Source organism: Misgurnus anguillicaudatus, chromosome 1 (assembly GCF_027580225.2).
Source record: "Misgurnus anguillicaudatus chromosome 1, ASM2758022v2, whole genome shotgun sequence".
Lineage (NCBI taxonomy): Eukaryota > Metazoa > Chordata > Actinopteri > Cypriniformes > Cobitidae > Misgurnus > Misgurnus anguillicaudatus.
Window position 1 is genome coordinate 26,456,334 of NC_073337.2, and position 6,575 is coordinate 26,462,908.

Here is a 6,575-nt window from a genome sequence, read left to right on the forward strand (position 1 = left end):
CATTTTCTAGGTTGATAGACGCACCGAGGACCCAATTATAGCACTTAAACATGGAAAAAGTCTGATTTTCATGATATGTTCTCTTTAAGATGTTTTTCCATACATTTCTGGAAATTTAAAATTCAGATGTTTAGTCAATGAAAGACAAGTTAAGTCAAGTTGTGTCAAATTAAGTGCCTGCTGCACACACGTCAAAATCGTTTATGATAAAATAATAATAATAATACATTTTATTTATAACACACTTTTCATTCCGAAGAATCTAAAAGAGACGCTCACGGTCACAAAATACACGCAAGACACTCCCTTAACACCAAAAAACTAAACTTGATTGAGCATGAGATTATGCGAGTATCTTGTAAACGCGAGCATCTCTTTAATCAGTAACCCTTTAGACGCGTCTGCAGCAGGCACTTATTTTGACAAGACACGTGATGCACACAAGTTCACACATATTTTACAATTACGGACCACACACATAACGGCTACATACATGTTGTGACGAACTTTGCATCATGCGCCCTTAAAAAAATAAATGACTGGCCACCACTGTGCTTAACACAAAGGACAATATTTGTAATTGAGCAGGAAATAGGAGCACCATTGACTTCCATAGTAGAAAAGAAAAATACTATGGAAGTCATTGGTGCTCTAAAACTGTGTGGTTGCATTACGTTTTGCTCAAAATATCTTTCTTTTGCACCATTGACTTCCATAGTATTTTTCTTTTCTACTATGGAAGTCAATGGTGCTTTTGTTCCCTCCTCAATTACGAATATTGTCCATTGGGTTTAGCAGAACAAAGTTTTATACAGGTTCGAAACGACTTTAGGTTAAGTAAATGATGACAGAATTTCCACTTTTTGGTGAACTACACCTTTAATATTTTACTATTCAAACCCCTTTTATCATGAATTTAAAATGCAACCTTACATATTTTAGCAATTAATTTCATTTCAACTGAGCAAAAGATGTTTTCGATTGTATTTTTGTCACAACAGATCACCACGTGCTGGAACATCATCAAGGAGTCTCTTGGGGCGGCAGTGCACTTGGTGATCTGCTAGAGGTGCTTTTTCAAAACTCTTTAGGGGTGACGTAAGCCTCGCCGCTCTCTCCTGGGTGCTGTTGTTTAAAGAACAGAGTGGTTGGCCTTAGCCTGAGAGTGTGGGAAAAATTGTCCAACGGGTCTGTCGCTGAGAGCGTTTACGTTACTGATGCAATAAAGAATATTTACAAGTCAGGTGTGTTTAGACTGTGGGCCGCTGGTGGGCTGGGGGATTTCGACGGGGGATAGAGGTTTGACTAGACTGGCAGCTGGGGTGTCTCAAACCGGCTTTCGACCCCATGTCATCTCCCATCCGGAAATGTTGTCATTTATAGAGCAAATGTGAACAAGCAGGACGCGCTCTCTGGATGCATGACGGTTGTGTCTGTTACGAGTCAAACTTCCAAATCGTTCCGCAGTCAACTTGCGTTTGTAAACTTTATACATCGGTCGGTTCGCACTTTCAGTTTCCTGTCGGTCCACCTCATTTCCTGTTAATGCGGTAAGCCAACAAACCATCACGCTAGGTGGGTCACACGATCACTGATCCCAGTGTGCCCATTAGTCAAGCACTAAACCAAACAAAAGAACCCATGACAGCAGCCATACTGTCCAAACATACCGTCCTTGATCCATAAAGTCATCCCAAGATGTAAACACCTCCACACAACCCTGGGATAAACATATAGAACTTTGTATAGACTCAACACTTTTTGTAAAGTATGTGTACATGCGAACCAACTTTTTTTGGTTAGTTGCTGCTATTAACAGTAGGTCTGTGCTGATTTAGGGATTACAGAAGCATTGCCTAGATCTGCCTTAAGCCCGGTGTATAGTCAGTTTGTTTACGTGAAGGTACGGTCGAATGCACGGCATTTGACTCCTATATGTATACAAATGTTCGAAGGATGTGCATTGTGCACAATGTTGCACAACCTATGTTTCAAACATCTGGCAGTGTACGTACAGTATGCGGGCACTCTTCTGATGACGAAAATCGCCAGACCCTGGCATGGCGTACGAGGACCCTGGCGTGGCGTACGAGGACCCTGGCATGGCGTACGAGGACCCTGGCGTGGGGTACGAGGACCCTGGCGTGGGGTACGAGGACCCTGGCGTGGCGTACGAGGACCCTGGCGTAGCGTACGTGAACCCTGGCGTAGCGTACGTGAACCCTGGCGTAGCGTACATGGCGTAGGAGGACCCTGGCGTGGCGTACGAGGACCCTGGCGTAGCGTACGTGAACCCTGGCGTAGCGTACGTGAACCCTGGCGTAGCGTACATGAACCCTGGCGTAGCGTACGAGGTCCCTGGCGTAGCGTACGAGGACCCTGGAGTAGCGTACGAGGACCCTGGCGTAGCGTACATGGTGTAGGAGGACCCTGGCGTAGCGTACGAGGACCCTGGCGTAGCGTACGAGGACCCTGGCGTAGCGTACGAGGACCCTGGCGTAGCGTACGATGACCCTGGCGTAGCGTACGAGGACCCTGGCGTAGCGTACGAGGACCCTGGCCTAGCGTACGAGGTCCCTGGCGTAGCGTACGTGGCGTACGAGGACCCTGGCGTAGCGTACGAGGACCCTGGCGTAGCGTACGTGGACCCTGGCGTACGCGTAAAAACCTAATCATACTTCGGTCATTAGTGTTTGCTTGAAAACGCTTGCTTGTGTTCATTTTCAATTCATTTTTGTGGCCAACATCCTTTTCAAAAATTCCCAATTCCATACCTTGTCTATAAGTGGGCACATGTCATTGTCTGAGAGTAAATTAGGATTTGTTTTGTAGCTAAAATTTTGTAGCACCCTTGGATACCAAATTTCTTTTATTGTCATGAAGTCTTTTCCAAGATATCGCGACCTATCCCGAAAGCATTGCTCCATCCCAAGGCCTAACTAACTTGTTAGATGCTTCACCTTTCACCTGCATTTGGGATTCTTCAGATGTCATAATCCGGTTAGTTGCAGAAGCCAAAAAATGCATAATTTATGCAACAGTGCATCTCCGCTAGAGCTATCAGGCATTCGTCTGATGGATGTGTTGTGACTCCTTTCCCGGAGAAAAGTCAATGATCTCATTTTAGCTCTGTTAACGTCTGCCAAGTATTTACTTTTTTCATTGAGCAGCGTGGGGGCAGAAGGACAGAGCCGGCCTGTGGCCCCGTTCCAAATGATGCAATTTGACAGAAACCACATGAAGGGCTCGGGGTATGCAGCGCGGCCAGGTTTCTGGAGCGTGGAAGCAGCGTTCGGCATCGCCGGACACTCTCGTACCGAGCGCGCCTTTCGCCTGATTGGTTCCAAATGTGCGCAGTCGGGGCTCGGCTACCTTACCGGAGGATGTACCAATCAAAAAATTACAGTGAGGTCAGAAACGAGTGCAGTGAAGTCTTGTCCCCTGCGATTCTGCGGCTTGAGCCGTTTGTCAAAGAAAGTAAAGAAATTAGGGGATTTGGACTGAGCCAAAAATAGTTTCTTTTTTCTTTTCCGCCCTAACTTTGTAACCAGTTTCATTTATTTCTGCATAAATATCCTGCGTATCTTTCACAAGTGAACCATAATTATTTGGGAAAGTTGTACAGGTTTTTCTTTTCCGTTCGAGTTTTGTCAGCAAACTTCATTTTTCTTCTCTGCTAAATGACGGCAGGCGTCTGTGAGTGATATATCACAGCTTTGGAATGCCACCAGGCAATCACCACACCACCTCTCTCTGGCATGCCGAACATAAATAAACCCTGGGATTCAGCAGTCTTGTTATTCCTTATATTACTATCAGGAAGTGTCTGCTGGTGATCTATGCTCTTCAAATAGTTCATTCGCAGCCCCAGTAAGACGCTCTTTTCCCAGGACGGGGAATTAAAAACTAGCTCTGTGTTTTGAAGTTGGTCAAGGGGCGAGGCTCGCCACGGCCCCTGTGTTTGGTTTAGGAGTACGTGCTGTAATTGGGGACGTGTGTGTCTGTGTGCAGCAAGGTACGGAAATAATGGATGTGGTGTGTGGGAATGTGGAGTACGAGTGTATCTCTCCAACTGGGAAATGTAACTTCTCGACCTGTTTGTTTTGAATCCGCTAGGTTGTTTTGACTGCCTGACTTTGCATCATGTCCTGATGAATCCAGTGTATGACCCTACAGAGGTCATGAATGGATGCTTATATGTAGGCTCGAGCATATAAGTAAGGAATAATTCAACGGGTCGTTGAATTTTTGAAAATAATGCACACCCAAGGTGGTAATGTGGCACGGCGTGAAGCGGAGTGTTCATTATTTTTAAATAATTCAAAGGACCTCTTATTCCACGGTTACCACAAACATTGCTCTGGTGCCTATTTTGAAGTGTGCTGTTTACAGAAAAATAATCAACAACCCTAACCCTAACAATAACGAAACGAATACGGTCGCAAGAATTCATACGAATTAGCCGCAAACACGTACGATTTGCCATGAGATAGTGTTGCAAAATTCGAGGCCGCGTATGGACAGTCTGCGTATGACAGTGCATGCGGGAAAAATAGTGAGACAGGAAACTTCACTATAAACAATAACACAAAGGCAATAGACAGCGTTTGCACATACACCATCGTTTTTTCTTCTTTTGTTTTCACTTCTTCCAAGTACAGAAAGCATTGAAGCATTTTCGTAAGCTATAATGTTTGATTCCTGTTCTTTGTTTTCTTGTTGTTTGCTCTAAACTTTGTTTGCAATGGTGGATCTATCCCAAATTTTTTAATGTCGCGAATTATTGCTGCACTGATGGCTTGGTAGAATAATTATTTGAATAAGAAATCATTTGTATTGCGTACGTGTGTGTGTCGAACATGGCCATATGCGCATAGCCGCAGTGAAGCGTATAATTGAGTATACTTTGAAAGCGGCACGAACGCTAAAAAAGTATACCCGGCCCTTAAAGGGACACTCCACTTTTTTGAAAATATGCTAATTTTTCAGCTCCCCTAGAGTTAAACATTTTATTCTGACTGTTTTTGAATCCATTCAGTCGATCTCCGGGGTTGGCGGTACCGCTTTTAGCATAGCTTAGCACAATCCATTGAATCTGATTGGACCATTAGCATTGCGCTCAAAAATAACCAAAGATATTTGATATTTCTCCTATTTAAAACTTGGCTCTTCTGTAGTTACATCAGGTACAAAGACTGACGGAAAATTAAAAGTTGCGTTTTCTAGGCAGATATGACTAGGAGCTATACTCTCATTCTGGCGTAATAATCAAGGACTTTGCTGCCGTAACATGACTGCAGGAGGTGCAATGATATTACGCAGTGCCCGAAAATAGTCCCCATGGTAACTTTCAATATTTTTGGGCGCTGCGTAATATCATTGCGCCTCCTGCAGCCATGGAATGAATTCCAAAATGGTAAAAATCAATGTTTAACTGTAGGGGAGCTGGAAAACGAGCATATTTTTTAAAAAAAGGGGTGTGTCCCTTTAAGCAGCTCACTTATTTTGATTTGTGACATCTTTGTCAAGTTTTACAGGGGCGATTGCATTGAGATATGGCAGTGGTCTTAAAACCTTTTTTAGGCTGAGGACCCCTTAATGGATTGAAAGGAGGAGCAGGGACCCCTAGTACATGTTCTACAATTAGGACTGTATTCCATAGTGTACTTAAAGTGCTTTATTTTCGCACACAAATTTTGTACTTAATGTACTAAAAGTTAATCTTTAGTACTTCTTAAGATGTTCTTAAGATCATCTAAGTGTACTTCACAGTGTGCTATTTTGAGACACCATGAATATAAACTAAAATGTGCTAAAAAGTTATTTTAAAATGTATCTAGGTACCACTTGTAGTAAACTTGAACCCATCTTTGTATGAAAGTAGAATTGAAGTTTAATGCAAGTGTTAACTAAATACATTTTTAATACAGAGATAGTATGTTAAAAGTGCATTTTAATTTATAATATATAGTGTCTCAAAATAGCACAGTGAAGTACACTTAGATAATCTTAAGAACATCTTAAGAAGTACTAAAGATTAAATTTTAGTGTATTAAGTACAAAATTAGTGTGCGAAAATAAAGCACTTTAAGTACACTATGGAAGTGTACTACTTTTCACCTGGGATATCCTATTGATGGCTACTTACATTTTTCCATTTTTTTTTTGCATTCAAACAATATTTGGAGGACCCACGGTTATACCACCTCGGACCCCCTGTTGAAGACCCATGATATATGGTGTATAAGGGTTTTGTTGTTGGCCCTGTTCCAAATGGCACACTCTGGACTTCTGGACTTCCTCCTCACTTTGATGACATCATAGTGCAGACCTTAGGGACCCTTGATGCGAGTCCACGAGGGCGCACCACAGTCGTATTTCGAGCGTCACATCGGAAGTAGGAAGAGAATTTGCCCATCAGTGTGAACTCCTCCCATCCGTCGTCTGATTGCTCTTTCGCAAGGACTTCTGGGTTTGTAAATTGCGTGGAGCCTGCAGCAGATGCTCGCATCAAGGGTGCAAAGGGGGCGCTGATGAGCACACTTCAGAGCGTAAAAATGAAGATGGGACTCATA